Source organism: Panthera uncia (assembly GCF_023721935.1).
Source record: "Panthera uncia isolate 11264 chromosome D3 unlocalized genomic scaffold, Puncia_PCG_1.0 HiC_scaffold_8, whole genome shotgun sequence".
Lineage (NCBI taxonomy): Eukaryota > Metazoa > Chordata > Mammalia > Carnivora > Felidae > Panthera > Panthera uncia.
The window spans coordinates 82,033,758-82,057,726 of record NW_026057586.1 but is presented as its reverse complement, the minus strand read 5'-3'; the positions used below and the strand labels follow the sequence as shown (position 1 = coordinate 82,057,726).

The following is a 23,969-nucleotide window of genomic DNA, read 5'->3' as shown; positions in this document are numbered from 1 at the left end:
ATGAAAGCAAAACAACGTCCCTAAATTGAAAATAAGAAAATACAAGTAAACTTACACACACACACACACATCTAATTCCACAAGTGTCCATACCTGAAATAAGTGTGCCATGAGGAGAAGACTTAAGATTTTATGACCGTCAGCAGTAACACTCCACTTCTTGTTGCTTCGAGATGACGTGGGGTTCACTGTCAATAAAATGATTCTGCATTTTAGCTTTGATGCTAACCAACAACGGTGTCATGACACAGGAACCTGGAGGTGAAGGGCGAAGCTCGGACCCCTCCCCGTTCTCCCATCCTGCTCTTCGGCCTCCCAGGCTGAGGACTGCATTCGGTGCGTTGGGATGGGCTGGTCAGCGGAAGCATCTGCCCCTGCCCTCACGGCACGTGTGCTCCATCTACCCCGGGATGGTGGCATTAAACATAGGGACATGGCAGGAAGAGGGTGTTCTCAGAGTGTGAACAGGGGGATGGTTGGCCTACGCTGGGCCTGGTGGAGGAAAAGGCCCAGCCCCTTCACACTACACGTTTGTCCGTTATAAGCATTTATCACGGAGTGCTAACGGCTGGCGACGCAAACAGCACGGTGTGTGAGACACACTTCTACTTCCGCGGGATCTGGTGACGAAAGACTCTGAAGAGATGATGAGAATACAGGTACCGGTCGTTGCCGACCGTAATAAGGTAATGACTCGAGGAAGGACAGGAAGGGCCCCTGCTGACTGCAGGCAAAGGAGAAAGCTGCCTAGAGGCTGCTCACACTGTAGTTTATGTGGTTTCCAGGCTTCTTGCCAGAGATCCAGTTCCTGAAGGGTTGAGCCTGGGTTATTTCCCTGTCATTTACGTGCCTTCTTGAAGTGGGAGTACCACTCCCTTCTGATCAATATTTACCTTAAGCTATAATAAAGGCATGTGAAAGTCTGATTTTCAAAGGTGAAAACATGACTCCTGAACAAATATAAAATGAACATAGGTCAGAACTTTACTCATTAATTAGCGAGGGAACCAGTAAGATGAAGGAGGTTCAAAACTCACATTGAACTGGCTGTTGGTGGGCCTTTTAGTAAAGGGATATGAGAGCAAGGTTGCTGGGTTAGATACAAAACTGGGTCATGTTTTCCAGAGCAAGAAAGAAGTAAACATGAGCGGTTTGTTTTGACCAGCTAGAAATCGTCTGCATAAATCTACAGGCCACTTCATAGAGTGTGAGTTCTCAATTATTAAAGAGCAAGTTCAAAAAGTGCTATAATCTCTTAGGGCAGAGGTAGCAAGCTTTTTTCTGTAAGAGGACCAGATAAACATATGCTAGACCTTGAAGGTTAGGAGACCTATCTCTGTCACATATTCTTTTGTTGCTGGTGGTGTATTTCTGTTCTTCACAAGCCTTTATTTAAAAAAAATTTTTTTTTAACGTTTATTTATTTTTGAGACAGAGACAGAGCATGAACGGGGGAGGGTCAGAGAGAGAGGGAGACACAGAATAGGAAGCAGGCTCCAGGCTCTGAGCCATCAGCCCAGAGCCCGATGCGGGGCTCGAACTCACGGACCATGAGATCGTGACCTGAGCTGAAGTCGGAGGCTTAACCGACTGAGCCACCCAGGCGCCCCCTTCACAAGCCTTTAAAAATGGAAAAAAAACCATTGTTACCTTGAGGGCAGGGGGCCATAAGGTCTGGATTTGGCCCCTGGCCATAGTTTGCTGACCTTTGTCCAGAGAACAGAAGATCATCGGGTGGGGCTGTTAAACTTGGTTTTGGCAGGATGTTGAAAGGCTATATTGATCTTCCTGCCAAATTTGCAAGTTTTGGATAATTTACAAACATGTAATCATTAAAACAAAGCTTGCCCGTGTACCAACTGAAATCATCCCCGTAACACCACTGCTGGGCAAAGCTCGTTTTGGGAAACAGGATTACTGCTCCCACCAGCTCCAAGGCTGTCCCTCCAGAAATTCAGATTGAACAAATTCCTAACCTTTGGTTCACTGCTTCTTAGGTATAACTAAAATAAGGTTTGAGAACTGCCTAAGCCAAGCTGGGGAGGTGCATGAGGAGCCTTGAGATTGCCATCCGCCTAACAGCAACACTTTCACAAAGTATGCTGGCTGGTGTGGGAAACAAAGGCAGAAGGAAATGGCAGGTTTAAAATTAAATTTCATTATAACCTGCAGCCCATTGACAAATACTTAAGGCAGGCAGAGCAAAAGGTTTCTCCAGGAACTCCCTACTGTCTTACTGCTAATGCTTTGCTAGAGGGAAAAACAGCCTTAGCTTGACAACAGCTAGGCCTCCAGGATCCTGAGTCTAATTTAGCATATGAAAATCTCATTGGAAACTTCCCCTGGACTTTACCTCCCCCAACTCCATAGTATATAACCAGTCTCTCCTCAAGGTCCTGGGGCAGCTCTTCCTGCCCACGGGTCCTGTTCCTGTGCTTTAATAAAATCACCTTTTCGCACCAAAGATGTCTCAAGAATTCTTTCTTGGCTATCGGCTCCGGACCCCACGAACCCCCCATCATCCTAAAATGTCATCACTGGCCATTTGTTAAAATCTTTTAAAGTTTACTTTTTTCCATTCATCCCTTCCTTGTTTTAGTAAGTCATTAGGAGCACATTTCCTAGGCCAGGTAGTGTGCGAGGCAACTGCTTCTGCAGTGAGCAAGCTGGGCACGTTACCGGCCCCCAGTGCTTCCAGTCCAGTGATAATGAAATAAGTGGGTACAATAAAGTGAAGTGTCACAATAGGATGACAGACATCCCCAGATCATGGGATTATACTGTTGGGGGCTTGCATCGCTCTCCACAGACTAAACACACTTTGAATGTTCGTTTTTACAGGTTAGAAGGAACAATGATTAGGAACTGTGGAAGCAAAGCTAAGGTTTATTTAGCTACTTTGGTGTCTCTTTCACTGAGTTACAAGGTTCTGACTCTTCCGAAACTCCTTGATTTGTTCCTAGTCCACATGTGGGTTAGGCAAAAATAGTTAAAACAAGGATAAAAGTTAATTTTTCCCTCGGGTAAGAAAAAGTCCAGAGGTAGGCAGTGAAGGGCTGGTAAAATGAACCCACAAAGTCTTTAAGGGACCTGGGCTCTTACTATTGTAATGTTCCATCATCCCTATGGTATGGTATGGTATGGTATGGCCCTCATCCTCAAGGATGAGGATGTGGCTGCTTACATTCCAGCTATCACATCAACATTCCAGGTAGCAGGATGGTTAAAAGGATAAAGAAAGGTGGTACCCTACTCCCTATAAGGAGACATCCCAGGGGTTGCACACAATACTTCCATGTATATCTCTTTGGACAAAATTTAGACACATGGCCACATCTAGCAGCAAAGAAGGATGAGGCACATTGTCTTTTAACTGGGTATTGGTGTGCCTAGCTAAAACTGAAGTTTTTAATTCTAAAGAAGAAAAGGAAAATGGATTTGGGGCAAATAGCAATCCCTACCATGATGTGAAACACGACCCTGTGATTTGACAGTCACCAAGACAATGCCTTCTTTTCAATATTCTCTAAGCTAAAGGAAATTCCTCTTTACGTAAATCAAGATTTAGAGTGATGCCTTTCCTGTGCCTAACCTTGGACCAGCCTACTCCAAATCTCATGATGTAGCGTGAGATTACTTCTGGGAAGGTTTTCTATACAATGTACCAGTTAACAATATTTTAGTTACAAGTGTCAGGAAACCAAATTCCAACCAGTGTGGAAAAAGATGGCTCCCATATTCCAAAATGCCGGGATCATGGTTTTGCCATGGCTTGATACAAAAGTTTGAAAAGTTTCCATCTCTTGGCTCTACCTCTGCCACATGGGCTTTATTTTCAGGCCATTCCTGTTTTACTTCTGGTGAGTCTGGATCCTTAGAAGAGCCAAGTGCCCTCAAGAACTCTAGCCAGGCTCAAACCCACTGGCTAGGAGAAAGCCCCCTTTTGAAGGCCTCCTGCAAGGACCCTGAGGTTCATGCTGATCGGTTCCATTGATGTGACACCCCACACCTCCCCTGACCAATCACAGTGGCCAAAGGGGTGAAACGTGGTGATTCACTTAGACCTGAGTCATAATGGTCCACCCTTGTAGCCAGGAGTGGAACCTATCTAGTCCACCTGGGCTAAGAATGAGAGAGGAGTAGATCCCCAAGAGAAAACTGGGGAAGTCTCTTCCAGAGACTGGAAAGTTCTCTTGGAGTTATCATCAGTCTTTTAGTACTTCAAACAATGTTGCCAAGAACGGTTTGAAGAATGAATTGAAAAAAAGAGAGAGAGAAATACAAAGTTTCTTGCCCCTGGAGTCCTGTGAATCAAACTCACTGCAATTTTAAGAGAATCCTCTCTTTAAACCAATGAAAAACAAGGAAATGCTAGCTATGAAGACATGTCTATAATGTTGATGCTGACATCCTAGACACTTAATTATCTCCGTGTGTTTTTACTGACAGGAACCAATTAGAACCATAAGTAGATGTCTGAACAAAAAACAAAGTTCTCAGGTTAGAAACAACCTGATCTCTTTGGGTATTTGGATATGGATCAGTCACAGGAGTATTGGGTATAAAGCTGCTGCTCCTGCCTTTAGTCTTGCCAAGTGCCCAAGAGGAAATGCTCCACCTCTGGGTGACTAAAGTACAGAAACTTGAACTTTTCCCACAGCCTGGAGAACTGGGCTGATGAGGTGGGTTTTTTGTTTTCGTTTTTTAAGTACAGGCGCCACCTGGTGGGTAATAAGTACAACTACACTGCCATCCTCTCCAAGAGCTGACGGACCTACCTGCCGAGGTCCTTCAGAGAAGGTGTTACAACTGTACACGGCCTACATCTGGCAGGCAATGCAATGAGGGAATCAAGAGGCCAGGGTCACATGCTCCAAATAATTGAAAACACGGACTCCGGCAAAAACTTATACGTTAATGTTGACAAAGGTACTATTCATAGCAGCCAAAAGGTGGCAATGATGTAAATGTCCATTAACAGATAAAAGGATAAACAAAATGTGGTCTATACACGTAATGGAATATATTCAATCATGAAAATAAACAAAGCACCGACACATGCTGCAATGCGGATGAACCTCAAAAACATGATGCTGACAGAAAGAAGCCAGACACTGAAGGCCACATAGTGTAAGATTCCATATACATGACATGCCCAGAATGGGCAAGTCCATAGAGAAAGAAAGTAGACTAGTGGATGCCAAGGGCTGGGAATTGGGGAGTGACTACTTAATGGGTATGGGGCTTCCTTTTGGGGTGATAAAGATGGGAACTGGACAGTGATGATTGATAGCTGCACATCACTGTGAACGTAAGAAACGCCACAGGATTGTTTACTTTAAAATGGCCCGCTTTATGCTACGTGACTTTCACTTCAATTAAGAAAATAAAGCAGCCTAAATAAACAAATACATAAAGCAGCCAGAGTGTCAGAGCTGTTTGGGGTAACTCAGGCAAGCCACATACCCTCTGGGCCTCCACTTCTCATAACCCTGGTGGTTCCTTCCAGCCCTCGGGCAGCAATTCTGTGAGGGGTAAAAGGGAACTGATATTTACTTATTCACATTGATTTTATTATCCTTTTTTGAAAAGGAAATACACATGGTAAAAAAAAACAGTGAGGAGCTCCTGGATGGCTCAGTCAATTAAGCGTCTGACCCTTGATTTCAGCTCAGGTCTTGATCTCAGGGTTGTGAGTTCAAGCCCCTTGTTGGCTCCACGCTGGGTGTGGCACCTACTTAAAAAATCAATCAATCAATCAATCAATCAATCAGTGAAATATAAATCTGGCTCCCAATATTGTGGTCCCAAGAAGAAATATTTAAGTGCCAGGTGATGCTGATGCTGTTGGTCTGGGGGTCACACTTAATAATTATTGAGAGGGACCAGAACTTCCTTCAGAAAGATTTGTGTTTGTTTGCTTTTTATTTTGAAGTTGTTTCAAATTTACAGAAGCTTTAGGAATAGTACAAGGGGCGCCTGGGTGGCTTAGTAAGTTGAGCGTCCGACTTCAGCTCAGGTCATGATCTCACGGTTCGTGGGTTCAAGCCCTGCATCGGGCTCTGTGCTGACAGCTCAGAGCCTGGAGCTTGCTTCGGTTTCTGTGTCTCCTTCTCTCTCTGCCCCTCCCCAACTCACGCACTGTCTCACTCTGTCTCTCAAAAACAAATGTAAAAAATAATAAATGTAAAAAAAATTGTTTTAATAAAAAATTTAAAAAATAGTACAACAAGCTCTCATATACTTAAAAAACATTTTTTTTAATGTTTACTTATTTTTGAGAGAGAGACAGAGTGTGAGCAGGGAAGGGCAGAGTGAGAGGGAGACACAGGATCCAAAGTAGGTTCCAGGCCCTGAGCTGTCAGCAAAGAGCGTGATGTGGGGCTCAAACTCAAAAACCACGAGTTCATGACCTCAGCCAAAGCAGACATTTAACTGACTGAGCCAGCCAGGCATGCGCCCCAGCTCCCATATACTTTTTACCCAGATTCAACCACATTTAGCATTTTCCCCATTTGGCTGTCACTCCTCCCCCCGCTTCTCACCTCCTATATAGATTTCCTTTGTGACTGGACCTTCTATGAGTAGGTTGCAGGCAGCATGCCCATTTGTCTCTTACTACTTTATTGCATTTGAATTTTTACCTTGCATATGGTCTTCCATAACCACGGTTCAGTTATGTACTATTTGGGAAATTTAATTGGATACACATTGATACAATGCTCGTGGGAGCTTTTGACAACACTGGCAACATCTGAGGGACAGGATTATCCTGGGGGAGGCGGGTGACATTTCCTGGACCTACTCTGCCTAATTGGAGACTCTCACACACTAGCTATGGAACAAGAGGGCCCTCACCCAACCATGATGGCCCCCTGATCTCAGACTTCCAGTCTCCAGAACTGAGAGAAATAAATTTCCACTGTTTGTAAGCCACTTCGTCTGTGGCATTTTATTATTTTATTACAGCAGCCAGAACAGACCAAGACAGGACCAGACCTTTACTCATTTCTGACTCCTACTGACTCCTCTCTTCAGTGCCATTGCTAGGGGTGGGGGTAAGCATAGCAGTTCTATTTATTACCTAGTGATGATGATGATGATGATGATGATGATGACAAAAACGGAAAGCTTAACAGTTCATATACCTATAAGGGTCATATACCTCTACATTTGAGGCAATCCCTGTTTCATTTCTCAGCTGGAAAGTGGGAATCACAGCTGTCAAGGGAGATGCTACAATTCTTTAGGAAGTGTGCCTTATCGGAATCCCATTCAGAATTCCATTTGGGCTTCATACCAACTGAAGTTGCTGTTTAATGAGTGTAGTTTCCGTTTTGCAAGATGAAAAAGTTGTGGAGATGGACTCTATGGCAATGCAAATATACTTAAACGTACTAAGCTACACTCTTAGAAATGGTTAAGATGGTAAATTTTATGTTAGACGTTTTTTTACCACAGTAAGAAAATGTCTTTTTAAAATTTTTTTTAATGTTTATTTATTCTTGAGAGAGAGACAGAGCTCGAGGTGGGGGAGGGACAGAGAGAGGGAGGCACAGAATCTGAAGCAGGCTCCGGGCTCTGAGCTGTCAGCACTGAGCCCGATGCGGGGCTCGAACCCACAAACCGTGAGATCATGACCTGAGCTGAGGTCAGACGCTCAACCGGCTGAGCCACCCAGGCACCCCAGAAAATAGTTTTTTAAAAAGGCCACCAAGTGAGGCATCTGAAAAGCTGTCCTAGGAGAGAGATGATGTTTCTGTGGCTCCCAAAGGAGAGCACGATGCCATCAGCAAACAGAGAAGGAGGCCAGTGGGAGTCCTCTCACAATGGGCAGGAAGGGCTGCACGAGGGACAGTTCAGGCTGGGTCAGGGGAAGTGTTCCAGCAAGGCCTGAGGAGCCCCAGCAGGGATGCTGTGGAAATGCAGGGCAGGACTGCGGGCACAGGGTTGGCCTTGATTGCTAGGGTCCCTTCCAACTCTGAGAGGCTGAAGGATTTCAGCTGAGTCAAGTTCAGCAAATGCTAGAATTTTCCATTCACAGACTGTAAAATTTTATTATGATGTATTTGAAGTTTAGGTAAACACACACACACACACACACACACACACACACACACACACACAAACCAGTGTGTGCTTTCATACTTGTATAGAAATCCACTGCTAAAATGTATCAAGAATATAACTGGACAAGAGTGAAAAGCATGCTATTACTATTTGTAACAGCAGAAAACATCAAACTTAAATGTCCATTAAAAAAAAAAATAGTGTCTTGGGGGCACCTGGGTGGCTTAGTCGGTTAAGTCTCCAACTTTGGCACAGGTCGTGATCTCACTGCCCAGTCTGAGCCCTGCATCCAGCTCTGCGCTGACAGCTCAGATCCTAGAGCCTCCTTCGGATTCTGTGTCTCCATCTCTCTCTGCCCCTCCCTAGCTTGTGTTCTCTCTCTCTCTCTCTCTCAAAAATAAGTAAACATTTAAAAAAAATGATTCCAAAACCAGGCAAACACCCCACTAAACTACAGACCAATTTCCCTGATGAACATGGATGCAAAAATCCTCAACAAGATAATAGCCAACCAGATCCAGCAAAAGAATTAAAAGAATTATTCACCATGACCAAATGGGATTTATACCTGGGATGCAGAGCTGGTTCAATATCTGCAAAACACTGTGATTCATCACATCAATAAAAGAAAGGACAAGGGCCACATGATCCTCTCAATAGATGCAGAGAAAGCATTTGACAAAATACAGCATCCTTTCTTGATAAAAACCCTCAAGAAATTAGGGATAGAAAGATATATCTTAAGACCATAAAAGCCATATATGAAAGACCCACCGCTAATATCATCCTCAATGGGGAAAAACAGAGCTTTCCCCCTAAGGACAGGAACATGACAGGGATTTCCACTCTCACCACTGTTATTCAACACAGTATTGGAAGTCCTAGCCTCAGCAATCAGACACAAAAAGGAATAAAAGGCATCCAAATCTGCCAGGAGGAAGTCAAACTTACACTCTTCTCAGGTGACTCTATATGGAAATACTCTATATGGAAAACCCAAAAGACTCCACCAAAAAACTGCTAGAACTGGTCCATGAATTCAGCAAAGTCGTGGGATATAAAATCAACGTACAGAAGTCGGTTGCATCTCTATACACCAATAATGAAGCAACAGAAAGAGAAATTAAGGAATCGATCCCATTCATAATTGCACCAAAACCCATAAAATACCTAGGAATAAATCTAACCAAAGAGTTGAAAATTTTATACATTGAAAACTATACAAAGCTTATGAAAGAAATTGAAGAAGACACCACAAAAAGGAAAAATATTCCATGCTCCTGGATAGGAAGAACAAATATTGTTAAAATGTCAATACTGCCCAAAGCAATCTACATATTCAATGCAATCCCTATCAAAATAATACCAGCATTCTTCACAGAGCTATAACAAACAATCCTAAAATTTGTATGGAACCAGAAAAGAACCGAATAGCTAAAACAATCCTGGAAAAGAAGACCAAAGCTGGAGGCATCACAATCCCAGACTTTAAGATGTATTACAAAGCTAAAATCATCAAGACAGTATGGTACTGGCACAAAAACAGACATATAGATCAATGGAACAGAATAGAGAACCCAGAAATGGACCCATAAACGTATGGCCAGCTAATCTTTGACAAAGCAGGAAAGAATATCCAATGGAATAAAGACAGTCTCTTCAGCAAATGGTGCTGGGAAAACTGGACAGCGACATGCAGAAGAACGAACCTGGACCACTTTCTTACACCATACACAAAAATAAACTCAAAATGGATGAAAGACCTTAATGTAAGACAGGAAGCCATCAAAATCCTAGAAGAGAAAGCAGGCAAAAAGCTCTTTGACCTCAGCCGCAGCAACTTCTTATTCAACACATCTCCAGAGGCAAGGGAAACAAAAGCAAAAATGAATTATTGGGACCTCATCAAGATAAAATGCTTCTGCACAGCAAAGGAAACAAAGAGCAAAACTAAAAGGCAACCGACGGAATGGGAGAAGATATTTGCAAATGACATATCAGATAAAGGGTTAGCATCCAAAATCTATAAAGAACTTATCAAACTCAACACCGAAAAAACAAGTAGTCCAGTGAAGAAATGGACAGAAGACATGAATAGAACTTTTCCAAAGAAGACATCCAGCTGGCTAAGAGACACATGAAAAAATGTTCAACATCACTCATCATCAGGGAAATACAAATCGAAACCACACTGAGATACCACCCCACACCTGTCAGAATGGCTAAAATGAACAACCCAGGCAACAACAGATGTTGGTGAGGATGTGGAGAAAGAGGATCTCTTTGCACTGCTGGTGGGAATGCAAACTGGTGCAGCCACTCTGGAAAACAATATGGAGTTTCCTCAAAAAGTTAAAAACAGAACTACCCTATGACCCAGCAATTGCACTACTAGGTATTTATCCAAGGGATACAGGTGTATTGTTTTGAAGACACACATGCTCCCCAATGTTTATAGCAGCACTGTCGACAAGAGCCAAAGTGTGGAAAGAGCCCCAATGTCCATCGATGGATGGATGGATAAAGAAGATGTGGCATACACCACACACACACACACCACACACACACACACACACACACACACACTCTCTCTCTCACTGGAGTATTACTCGGCAATCAAAAGGATGAAATCTTGCCATTTGCAACAACATGGATAGAACTAGATGGTATTATGCTAAGCGAAATTGGTCAGAGAGAGACAAATATATGACTTCACTCACATGTGGAATTTAAGATACAAAACAGATGAACGTAAAGGAAGGGAAGCAAAAATAATATAAAATCAGGGAAGGGGACAAAACATAAGAGACTCTTAAATATAAAAAAACAACTGAGTGTTGCTGGAGGGGTTGTGGGTTGGGGAATGGGTTGCTAAGGGGCACTAAGGAAGACACTTGCTGGGATAAGCACTGGGTGTTATACCCAGGGGATGAATCACTGGAATCTACTCCTGAAATCATTATTGCAGTATATGCTAACTAACTTGGATGTAAATTTAAAAAAATTAATAAACAAAACAAAACAGTGACTGAGCCTGGGTGGCTCAGTCAGTTGAATCTCCAACTCTTGATTTCGGCTCAAGTCATGATCCCTGGATCGTGGGATTGAGCCCGCATTTGGGCTTCCTCCTGAGCGTGGAGCCTGCTTACAAGTCAGTCAGTCTCTCTCTCTCTCTCTCTCTTTCCTCCTTTGCCCTTCTCCCCCACTCATGCTCTCTCTAAAAAACAAACAAACAAAAACAAAAACACGAGTGACCACTTGGTGGCATTCTGAGATACCACTCTAAGCAAAAGAGAGATGTTTGGGGAAGGATATGGGACAGGAAGTGTAGTGAGACAGGAATACTGCTCCTTTCTGCTTCTCTCCACAGTCGTCTCCTCTCTCTGCAGGCTGGCTTTCCCCACTTTAATATTCAGACAGACAATGTCTGAGACAGACAATGACTGTCTCAGACTGGACAACATAACTCATGACTGGCTTAATGTTCCAGTCTCAATTCCCAGGAGCCTCCGCTGGGCCCAATTTGGGTCAGATGTCCATTCCTGAGCCAGCTGGCTGTGGCCGGGGGATGGGGTCACATGGCACTCACTTGTAGTTAGGTCCATCACTTAGGCAGGGGCTGTTGAGTGATGGGTGCCCTGGAGGTGTCTATACCCACTCATCAGTGAGATCTACAACCGGCTGGAAGCAACTGCATCACCAGGCAGCTTCTAAGCAATGCAGAATCCCGGGCTCCACCCCACACCTAATAAATCAGAATCTGTATTTTAACAAGGTCCTCAGTGGTCAGTATGTCCATTCAATTTGACAGACACTGGTTTATCACAAGAAAGGAAGGTTGGCTCCCATTTCCTCCCTTCCTTCCTCCCTTCCTCTTCCTTCCTTCCTTCCTTCCTTCCTTCCTTCCTTCCTTCCCTCCCTCCCTCCCTCCCACCTTTCCTCCCTTCCTTATTGAAACAGTTTTATCACTGTATATCACACATGCCATACAATTCACCTATTTAAAGTGCATACCTCACATTTGTTAGTATGTTCAGAGAATTGTGCATCTATCACCACAGCTGATTGTAGGACATTTTCATTGTCCTAAAAAGAAACCCATACCCCTTGGCTTTCATCTCCCAATCCCTTCCCACCACCCTCTTCCTCCCCAGCAATCGCTAATCTACTTTGTCTCTAGAGATTTGCCTGTTCTGGGCATTTCATATAAATGGAGTCATATGGTATGGGGCCTCTTCTGTCTGACTTCTTTCACTTTAGTGTAATGTTTTCAAGATTTATGCACAGTGTAGCATGTGTCAGTACCTCAGGCCTTTGTATTGCTGAATACTATTCCAGCATAGGGACAGATCACATTTTGTTTATCCATTAACCTGCTGTGTCTACTTTTTGGCTATTATAAATCACGCTGCTAAGAACATTCATGCACAAGCTTTTGAGTTGACGTGTTTTCATTCTCTTGGGTTAGATTTCCATTTTTGTAGAAAAAAAAATTGCATAACAAACTCAGATGTGGCTGGGCCATGCTGGGCAACTTCTGATATTGCCCAGCGCTAGTCTTGAAACAGGACTCAGAATTGCGTAGATCTTCTCCAAAGCAAATACATGCCTGCAAGCAAACTTTACTCAAGCTTTTTGGAGGCACAAGGGGGAGTGACACATCACACAGGGTTCGAACCATCAGTCCAGTCCTTTCCCACCCTCAACATGCATCCTCTCCTGGAGATCATCCCCTTTCCCTAGCCCAGGACTTTCCTTTTTTTCTCTTGTTCTTAACCCTCCATGGCCCCTCTCTCCCTCCCTCCCTGCACTCCGCTGCCTCATCCTTTTCTAACACACAGCAAAGCATCTGGGTACAATCTGCACCCTCTCACCCACCCTCCACCTTGGTCAGCAAATCAAGGACCTTCCTTGGAGAGCAGCGGTGGTTGTAAATGATAAGTCATCTTCCTGCCAAAAAATTGTAGCTCCTGCTGGTCTGCACATGCCTGATCATCTCATAACAAACACACATTTACAAGTGCATATAAAAATATGTGAAGAACACAAAATTGTGTGTCAATGATAAACCTTTACTTTCTGTTATGCAATCCTTCATTAATTATTAATTAAGAGAAGAATTTCCTTTATCCGGAATGTGTGGTATCTTACTATTTTTTACTTGTTCTACTACAAGCATCTTTCATTTCAGTGCATATAACAGGCGTTTTGTTCTTTTCAACAGCTACACTATTACTTAAGATATATATATATATATATATATATGCAATTGAATAAACCTCTATTAATGGATATTCAGGTAATATTGCTTTTATAACCAGTAAACAAAATAGGGAGAATTTAATTTTGAGAATCATAGTTAAAAAAAGAAGACACCAGGGCGCCTGGGTGGCTCAGTGAGTTAGGCGTCAGCTTAGGTCGTGATCTCACGGTTTGTGGGCTCGAGCCCCATGTCAGGCTCTCTGCACCTTCCATGTGTGTGTGTGCGCTCTCTCTCTCTCAAAAATAAACATTAAAAAATTATACAATTATACACATATATATAATTATATATATACATATAAAATTATACATGTAAAAGACACCACCGCAACAGAAAACCAGTGTCCCGTGGGTTTCTCCCGCCCATCATCAGTTTACTACAACTTTCATGTAACCTGGAGGAAGAGCCCCCCTGGAGTGCGAGGATCAGTAGGCCTCTGGGCATTAGTCATTTCCATAAAAGGGAGCAAAGCATTTGTGTTCTGATGATGAGTCGTCCACCAGTCTCTAACCGCCCAGAGGGATTTCATGACTTGTCCAAACTAGAGCAGAGCTTGATCACAGTGCGAATAGGTGCTCAATGAATGTGTGTTACATGGCCTGAAGTGACATATAAGACATTGTACGGGGGTGCCACTGAAGGGCTGCATTATTCTAAAGTCAGGAACACGGGCCTGGGACACGGAGACATGGAAAATGGCCTCTCAAGGTTGAAGAGGGACATTCGAACCCTGCTAGTCAACGGTTGGGTCTTAAACCAGCAGCATCGACCTCACTCGGGTACTTGTTAGAAATACAGAATCTCAAGCCCCAGCTCAGCCAGAGTGAACTCGAATGTGCATTTGAATAAGATCCCCAGGGGATTTGTCTGCACCTTAAGGTTTTAGAAGTACGGAAACAGAAGAGGTGCTGCCAGGCCTTCAGACCAACTGACTTATTCTCGTCCTGAGTAGGTGACGAGGCTCTTGAGGAAGGCACAGTAAGCAGCACACTGTAGCAACCCTTGCCTCAGCCATGTCAATAGGAGCTTGGGCGGGAAGTGGGGCTGTGGCCAGAATCGGGTTGGTCCTCAGTTCCAGGATGAGCTGCCACTTCACCGGATGGATGATCCAGCCCACTGCTGGGCACACAGTAGGTCCTCAAGAAATATTTTATGGATGAATTACTGAAGATTGATTAAGCCCAGTTAACCTCTCTTAGTCTGTTTCCTCATCAGTAAAATGGGAACGATAATAATCACCATGCCCACCTCTAAGGGCTGTTAGGAGGTTAAATGAGATAAGGTAGGTGAAGGTTACCATAGAGGTGTTAGTTCCTATCACAGAATAAAGTGTGGGTATCTGAAGAGTTTGGAAAGGAGGTAAGCTGTGTTTCACCCAATGCCAGGTGCCATTACAGGCGCCATGCTGGGGGCAGGTAAATGCAAACTTGGTTTCAGAGAAGGGCAGCAGGAAAGAATTAACAAAGGCTTCCTCTGTTAGTGAGTTCGTAGGGGATTTCCACTTTCTGCATTAACCCCCGAACTGTTCAACTCTTAAAAACTAATGACATACACAGTGCTTCTGAAGTGGGAAAATAAACTCCACTAGAGGGAAAAGATAGGGGAGAGGGAGAAAGGCTGTATGGTTTCCAACTACTTTTTGGTCTCAAATCTTCACAGGCTCCACTTGGAATGAGAGCTATACCAAGCCACCCGGGGAAAAGAAAGCAAACACACTTCCCTGGCAATTGCTCAAGCAGACTATCCAGTAAGTCAGATGACTATAAACCTTTCAGACTCAGAAGTCCACCACCCTTGTTCTAAGCGCTTAGGAAATTCATGTAGTGGCCTGGGTCTGTTAATACTTTAAGTGGACTAAAAAAATTTTTTAATGTTTATTTTTGAGATAGAGACAGAGCATGAGTTGGGGAGGGGCACAGAGAGAGAGAGAGAGAGAGAGAGAGAGAGAGAGAGAGAGAATCTGAGCTCTGAGGTGTCAGCTCAGAACCTGATACAGGGCTCAAACTCACAGACCACGAGAGCATGACCTGAGCCGAAGATGGACACTTAGCTGACTGAGCCACCCAGGTGCCCCATAAGAGGACCTTTAAAAAAAAAGTTTTTAAAATTTAAGTGATCTCTATACCCGATGTGGGGCTTGAACTCATGACTCTGAGATCAAGAGTTGCATGCTCTTCTGACTGAGCCAGCTAGGCGCCCCTTTAAGTGGACTTCTAAGTGTGTTAAGAAATAATTCAGTTTAGGGGCGCCTGGGTGGCTCAGTCGGTTGAGCTTCCGACTTCGGCTCAGGTCCTGATCTCACAGTCTGTGAGTTCGAGCCCCGGGTCGGGCTCTGTGCTGACAGCTCAGAGCCTGGAGCCTACTTTGGATTCTGCATCTCCCTCTCCCTCTGACCCTCCCCCATTCATGCTCTGTCTCTCTCTGTCTCAAAAATTAATAAACATTAAAAAAATTAAAAAATAAATTAAAAAAGAAATAATTCAGTTTAAAAAGGAAAGATCCTTTTGAGAGTAATGGGTGGTTGTATTGTTTTTTGCTTTTGTTTTTTTTTAATAGGGTCAAATTTACATAACATAAAATTGACCACTGATCATTTTAAACTACAATTTGGTGGCATTTAGCACATTCTCAATGCTGTGCAACCACCACCTCTATCTAATTTTAAAACATTTTCACTACCCCAAAAGGGAATTCTGTATCAAGGAAGCAGTTAACTCTCAATTCCCTTCTCCACCCGGCCCCTGGCTTTTGTCTCTATGGATTTGCCTATTCTGGAAATTTCATATGAATGAAATCACACAGAATGTGACTTTTTGTTCTGGCTTCTTTCATTCAGTATCATGTCTTCGAGGTTTACCCACACCGTAGCATGAATCAGTGCTTCATTCCTTTTTCTGACTGAATAATATTGATTACATAGATATATATCACATTTCGTTCATCCACTCATCTGTTAACGGACACCCGGATGTTTCCATCTTTGGCCACTGTGAATACCGTTGCTATGAACATTCATTTACAAAGATTTGTTTGCATACCTCTTTTTGATTCTTCGGGGTATACATCTAGGAAAGAATTGCTGGAGCAGATGGTAATTCTACGTTTAGCTTTCGGAGGAGCCGCCGAACTGTTCTCCACAGTAGCTGTAAATCATCTTACGCTCTCACCAGTATAAAATGTTTGAGAATGTACAAGGGTTCCAGTTTTGCCACATCCCCACCAACCCTTGCCAAGCAGGGTTACTCTTCTGAAACTGCTGATTAAGGGCACTTGTGCATCAGAGAAAATGACATGTGGTGACAGGTTGACTGCAGGTTCTCATCCATCCACCCCTACGTTTCAGTCATTGAGCCCCTACCAGTAAGTACCCTTTAACCCCTTTCCTCCCAGTGTGCTCAGTCCTAGTAAATCGCCCCTGCCCCCTGGGTTGCTTGTGCCCTTGGATCACCTGGGTATTACCCTTTCCACTGCCTGCCCCTGCATCCCCCACATCCAATCCATCACTGACTCCTGCTGATTCCACATGGAAAATACATCTCAGATCTGTTCACTTCTCCCTGCTGTCTGCTGTCATCATCCCAGTCCAGGCTACCATGACCTCTGACCTGCATGTCTCTTCTTTTTAACCACCTGTTATTAGTTACTTATTGCTACATAACAGATTACTACAAATGTAGAAGCTTAAAACAACCCACATTTTTTTAAAGTAATCTTTACACCTTAATGGGGAGCTCAGACTCAACCTCACAACAATCAAGGTGTCGGCTGGGGTTGTAGTTATCTCATGGCTCAACTGGGGGAGGATCCACTTCCCAGTTGCTTATTCACATGGCTCTTGGCAGGGCTCAGGGCCTGTGGGCTGTTGGCCAGAGACATCAGCCAACATGGTTCTTTGCTGTGTGGACTACTCTGGAAGGTAGCACACAACATGGCAGCTGACTTCCTTCAGAGCAAATGAGCAAAAGAGTGAGAGGGAGTCCCAGACAGAAGGCACAGTGTCTTTGTAACCGAATCCTAGAAGGGATATTGCATCACTTTGCTATATTCTGTTAATGAAAAGCAAATCACTGATTCTAGGCCACCTTTAAGAGGCGGGGGCTATTGCACAAAGGTATCACGAGGCGCCATGTCAGAGGCTACCCACTACAAGCTGTCATCTGGAAGCCAGTGATTCATGTCCTTCCCACATGCAAAATGTACTCTCTCCCTTTGAAGGGCTTCAAAACCCTCATCCCACTACAGCATCAGCAGGAAGTCCACAATCTCAAAACTAAATCAAGTCTAGGTGAAATCCCCTAAGTATAGTTTCTGAAGTACATTTCTTCAAGCACAGATCCTTTCGATCTGTCGACTTATGAAAATTAAGGAGACAGATTATTTGCCTCCCCCGCCCCCCCAACACTCAACATACTATGGTGGGACCAGGCTAGGACGACAGCGATGGACATTCTTGTTCAAGGGTGGGGAAGTGAGAGGCACAAAGGAGTCACTGGTACATAGTACGTCTGAATCTAGCTGGGCAAATGTTGGAAACTCCCTGATGAGTTCTCAGAGCCTGAGAATAATTATCCATGGCTCTTGGCTCCACTCTGAGTCATCCTATTTCATAAGAAGTAGCACATATGTGTAGCTGAGCAGCTCTCTCAGTCTGCTTCCTGCCAGAATCCTGGAGGTCTGAAGGCCTCTTTTCATCCTGTACTGTTTCTCCTTCAGTCCAAGGGTCCAAATACAACTCATTCAAGAACTTTGTGGGATTCCTGGGAACCTTATAGGTAGTTCACACCATCAGACCACAGCCACACTTGCAAATCTCCCTGAAAAAAGTCCTCTACCTTCAACTCCTGCTGTGAGTGCTGCGGAACAATGACCTTAAGCTTCCTAGAGGCCTTAGGTTTGACTGAGAGGATCTGAGAGATGCATCCTGAATATCTATAAAGGATCCTTTCCAGAAGATTGAATAGGCTTCTGAGATACCATCTTTAACGGTCTGAGGTCTTAACAAATTATATAGTCACATCTCCTACTTTACCTTTAGGCCATGTTATGGTCCCTACCAAATTTATATGTTGAAGCTCCAACTCCCACTGCGATATTCGGAGGTGGGGCCTTTGGGTAGTAATTAGGTTTAAATGAGGTCAAGAGGGGGCACCTGGGTGGCTCAGTTGGTTAAGTGTCTGACTTTGGCTCAGGTCATGATTTCACGGTTCATGAGTTCAAGCCCCACGTCCGGCTCTGTGCTGACAGCTCAGAGCCTGGTGCCTGCTTTGGATTCTGTGTCTCCCTCTCTCTCTGCCCCTCACCCACTCGTTCTCTCTTTCTCTCTCTCTCTCTCTTAAAAATAAACATTTAAAAATTTTTTAAAAATTAGATAAGGTCATGAAAAGGGGGTGCCATGATGGGATTAGTATCCTTATAAGAAAAGGAAGAGACTAGAGGTTCCTCTCTTTCTACCACACATCAAGAGGGTGGTCACCTGCGAGCCAGGAAGAGGGCCTCACCAGGAACCAAATCTGCCAGCACCTTGATCTTGGACTTCCTAGCCTCCAGAACTGTGAGGAATAAATGTCTGTTTTTAAGATGCCCAGTCTACGGTATTTTGTCATAGCAGATTTTGGTACTGAGAAGTAAGGCTGCTGCTGTAACAAATACCTAAAAACATGGAAGTGGCTTTGAAACTGGGTGGGTGGGTAATGGGTAGAAGCCAGAAGAGTTTGGGGGTACATGCTGGAGATGTGGGTGGAAAGGTCCATTTTGGTGGGGCATTAAAGGAAATGGGGAACATGTTGTTGGACAATGGAGAAAGAAAAAGGTGGTCCTTGTTGCAAAGTGGCAAAGAACGTGGCCAAACTATGTCCTAGTGCTTTTGGAAGACAGAACTTGTGAGCAATGAAACTGGATAGTTAGCAGAAATTTCTAAGCAGCATTTGAAGAGCAGCTTGGTTCCTTCTGACTGCATATGATAAAATGTGAGAGGAAAAAGATGAATCTAAGAAGGAACTGTTAAACCAAAACGGACCAGAACTTTTTAAAAATTTGGAAAATTCTCAGCCTGTCCATATTGCAAAAATTTAGAAAGTGTGTTTGGAAGAGAACACTGAAGGATGTGGCTGGACTATCACGTGACAGACATTATTGGATTATGGGAGCAGAAACACTGCCTGCTTGAACTGAAGGGAACCGAGACAGGAAGAAACGAAGGAAGGCTTCTGGACTTCTTAGATTCTACCAAAGAGGGCAAAAGAGCTAACTTGCTGTGAATGTGCACTATTCTTCGAGAGGATGATTCCAGAGGTAATTCAGAAATCATCAGGGCCGATGGCTTGGTTCCAACAGGCTAGAGAGGCTTCATCTGGGGTTTGGCGGCAGGGCTACAACCCCAGTGGGTCCAGAGGAGAGTGTATCAAACCAAAGAAGATTATTTTTCAGGCTTAAAATCTACTGGTATTTGCATTATTAGGTTTTGGACCTGCTTGCGACCCAGCACCCCTTTCCTCCTTCTGATTTCTCCCTTTTGGAATGGGAGTGGCTATCCTACACATGTGCTACCACTGTATTTTGGAAGCACGTAACTAACTTATTTGATTTCACAGGTCCACAGCTAAAGAGGAATTTTGTTTCAAGATGCATCACACCTATAGTCTCATCCACATCTGATTTAGATATTTACATCCTTTGGACATTGGAGCTGATGTAGGAGGCTGTTGAAATGGAATGAATGTATTTTGCCTGCAAGGAATTGAATTTGGTGGGGGCAGGTATTTTGTTACAGCAACCTGAACTAAGACAGACCACATTTTCCTTACAGTGCTCTGGATTTGATCCTTGCTTCACAGCCACTGCTAAATTTTAGCACTGGCTGCCATCTAGAGAGACTAAAAATTTCAAAACAAGCAAGTCCTGGCTCCTTCCTGTTTAATAATCTGCTTCTCTTCTCATGTTTTACTACAAGGAGCAAGAAGAAACCAGGCAGCATCTCCTGCTTGGAAACTGCCTTACGAGATCACCAACTTCATTGGGAACATTAGTTCTTTCCACCTAATTGCCGATGGCAGTGTTGCCAAACCTTGTGCTACTTCAAAACCACGATCCTCTTTCCTCCAGTTTCCAAAAACGTTCCTTACTTCCTTTTCAGCCCTCATGCATAGCATCTTCAAAGTTCAGATTTCAGATAGTTCATCTCAAAGTTCAGTTTGTTCAAGATAATCTAAGCTTTCTCTAACTCGCTCCTCAAAATCTTTCCAGCCTCTGTGCACTGTCTGGTTCTCAGCGACTCCCACATTACAGGTGGTTGTCATGGCAGCCTCCCACTTCCAGGCACCAAAATCCGTATTAGTTATCTATGCTGCGTGACAAGTCACCCCCAGACTTAGTGCCCTAAAAACCTTTTTTATCTTAGTTTCTGTGGGTCAGGAATTTGGACACAGCTTAGCTGGGTGCCTCTTCCTGGCACAGAAGGCTGCAATCATCTCAAGGCTCAAATGAGGAAGGATCCATTCTAAGGTCATTTACGTAGACCCCCAAAATGGGCAACTATCATGGGCTGATTAGTATCCTCCCCTCCAAATTCATGTTTATGTGGAACCTCAGAATCTTGACCTCTTTGTAGATGTCATTAAGATAAAAACTATACTGGATTAAGGTGGGCCCTAAATCCAATGACTAGTGTCCTCCTAAGAGGAGAGGACACAGAGAAGAATATGTGAAGACAGAGGCAGATACTGGAGTAATACATTCCCTATTGGCCAAGGAATGTCAAGGGCTGCCGGGAGCCACCAGAAGGTAGAAGAGGTAAAGAATTCAACCTTAGAGCTTTTAGAGGGGGCATGGTCCTCCCAACATATGGATTTCAGACATTTGGCATCTAGAATTGTGAGAAAATAAATTTGTTTGTTTTAAGCCACCCAGTTTGTGGTAACTTATTATGAAAGCCCCAGGAAACGAATAAAGTAACTCACATTTGAGCTGGCATCCTTCAGAGCAAATGAAGAAGAGAGTAAGAGAGTGCCCAAGAGAGAAGCCAAAGTCTTTCTGTAACGTAATCTCGGACATGACATCCCATTATTAGAAGCAAGCCATTAGATCCTTCAAGCAGGGTGAGGGGATTACACAAGACCATGAATACCAAGGGGTAGGCATCACTGATGACTACCTTAGAGGCTTACTACCACAGCCATTTCCCCAGCAAAAAAATGGAGGAAACCTCTCCTTTGGGCTCTGCCTTCTCCATTCATTGATTCCTGCAGCAAATATTTATTAAATATCTGCAGTGGGCTGAGTATTGAGGATGTGGTCAATAATACAAAGAAGATTCTGTCCCTTGAGATTATTTACAGTCTAGTTGGAGAGAGACCACTAAAGAATAAAAAACAATAAATATATAAATAACAACTACGAGATAAGTATAAGGAAGTAAGTTATGAGACAATAGGAATATCTGATTTAGACTGGGGACAAGACTTAATCCTGTCTTCCTGATAAAGTGGTATTTAGAATGTGGTTGAAGAGGGGCATCTGGGTGGGTCAGTCGGTTAAAGCAGCTGACTTTGGCGCAGGTCATGATCTCATGGTTCGTGAGTTTGAGCCACATGTTGGGCTTTGTGCTGACAGCTCAGAGCCTAGTTTGCTTCAGATCCTGTGTCTCTCTCTCTCTCTGTCTCTCTAAAATAAATAAACATTAAAAAAAAAAAAGAAGAATGTGGTTGAAGAATATGTAAGAAAAAAAAAGAACTTGTACAAATTAGGCTGTGTGTGTGTGTGTGTGTGTGTGTGTGTGTGTGTGTGTTGGGAGGGGAGAGGGAAAGCACATGTAGGTAATGGTCAAGAAGTTAAGCTGCCAGACTCAGTGTTTGAGGCTACGGACCTCTCTTCTTCATCTCTGCATCTTTATTATGTAGCACAGTGCCTGGCACAGAGAGGCACCCGATAAATTACTACTCAATCAATGAATGAATAAAACCAAGGCATCTTTGATTTCCTGTTATGGATAATATCAATTCATTTAGAAATTTCCTCCCAATGTTCACTGATGGATCACTGTTCTTAATTGGATTACAGGTAGCACAGGCAAAGTTGCTATTACAAAAAGACTCGAATACATGAAAGCTCAAAACAATAAAGGTTTATTTCTGTTTCTCATAGAACAGTCCTGGGTGGACATATAGGTCAATGGGGGCAAATGTTCTCCACTTAGGAATCTTCCATCTTGAGGCTGTGCCTTGTCCAGAACCAGAATCGTCCAGCTGGCAGGGTAAGTAGGAGCACCTGTTGACGAATTTTCTGGGCCAAGCCTGGAAACTGGGTACATCTCTTCTGTACACTTTCCGTTGGGGAGAGCACAGGCACGTGGCCACACCTACTTTAGGGGGCTGAGGAATGCACTGTAGGCATATGGCCAATAAAGATGACAACCAGGTCTGCACCACAACTTGACTTATCCTCTGGGATAGCGCACAAAACCCTCAAATTAACCTCGACAGAAACAAAACCTGTGGATTCCCCACCCTCAGCCTCATCAAACCTTTCATTCACTGAATGGCACCATCATCCATCCGGTTGCTGAAGACAGACTCCTGGAAGTTATTCTTGATTCATTTCTTATTCTTACTTTCTACGTTGAATCCTTCAGGAAATACTGGCAACTGTACTCCCAAAACATACCGTAAATCCATCTACCTGATCTTTGCTGCTACCTCCTTAGTTCGAGCATCAAACAATCTCTCATCTGGATCGTTCCAATCACCTCTTAATAGCTCTCCATGTCTCCACTCTTGCTTGCCCATAGTTCTCTATCTAGCAGAGTGATCTTTCAAAACATAACTTTGATCACAGCACTCTTCAGTTTAAAATCTTCCAGTGACATAGAATAAAATTCAAAGTCATTACTATGAACTCAAGGTGTATGATACAGCCCTGTCCACCTCTCCAGTCTCATCCTTTATCGTTCTGTCCTTTTACTCCCTCTGCTCCAGCTACAACGAACTTTTTGCTGCTCCTCGAACATTATTTAGCTTATTTCCGCCTTAAGATTTTTGCACTTGCTGTTCCATATGCCCAGAAATCTCCTCCTCAGATTTCCAACAGACAGCTCCTTCTCATTCCTCAGAGGTCTCAGCTTCAATGTTACCTCATGGGAGACCTTCCCTGATCATCTACTAGGAAAAGTCCCCACAACCAGTTATTCTCTTACCTCAGCATCCTGTTCACTTTCTTCTTAGCATCTACAAACTCAGTGCCGTCCCCTGTTCATTTGCCGCTTAGCTCTCCTGAAAGTGAGATCCACTGAGCAAGGCCGGGCTCTTGATCCTATTGCTTCCCAAGTGTTGAGTAGGCCTGGTACAGATGCCGCTCAGTATCTAAGTGAACGAATGAAGAACCACCAAGCGGTGATCAGCCAAAAGCTCCTACAAGGTCCTCCGGTAGGTTGCTGGTGTAGCGGAAGGAGCACAAACTTGGCGTCCAATTCTGACCTGACCACGTCTCAGCTATGGCCAGTGAGTTCGGTTCTCTGAGACTTAGTTACCTGATCTGCAAACGGGGGATAAGAACATACTTACCTCGCAGCGTCAAATGCTTACTTCGTAAAGAAGAAAGAAACTGATGGAGAAAAAGAGCTTTACGTAAAGTTAACCCTCCGAAT

The 23,969-nt window shown here is 43.7% G+C and overlaps 1 protein-coding gene across 9 annotated transcripts in view; it reads right to left on the bottom strand.

Annotated features, from left to right (window-relative positions):
- Positions 1-23,969, bottom strand: part of LOC125914568 (small nuclear ribonucleoprotein-associated protein B'-like) — a 55,485-nt gene that overhangs the window by 30,904 nt on the left and 612 nt on the right. For 3 of the 9 annotated variants that reach the window (XR_007455340.1, XR_007455342.1, XR_007455341.1), the window contains exons 2-3: positions 23,520-23,857; positions 94-188 (exon numbers count right to left, since the gene is read on the bottom strand). The exons of 1 other annotated variant lie outside the window; for it this stretch is intronic. The gene's annotated coding sequence lies outside the window, so the exon portion shown is untranslated. 5 more of the 9 variants (XR_007455343.1, XM_049619958.1, XM_049619961.1 and 2 more) reach the window with 5 other exon arrangements.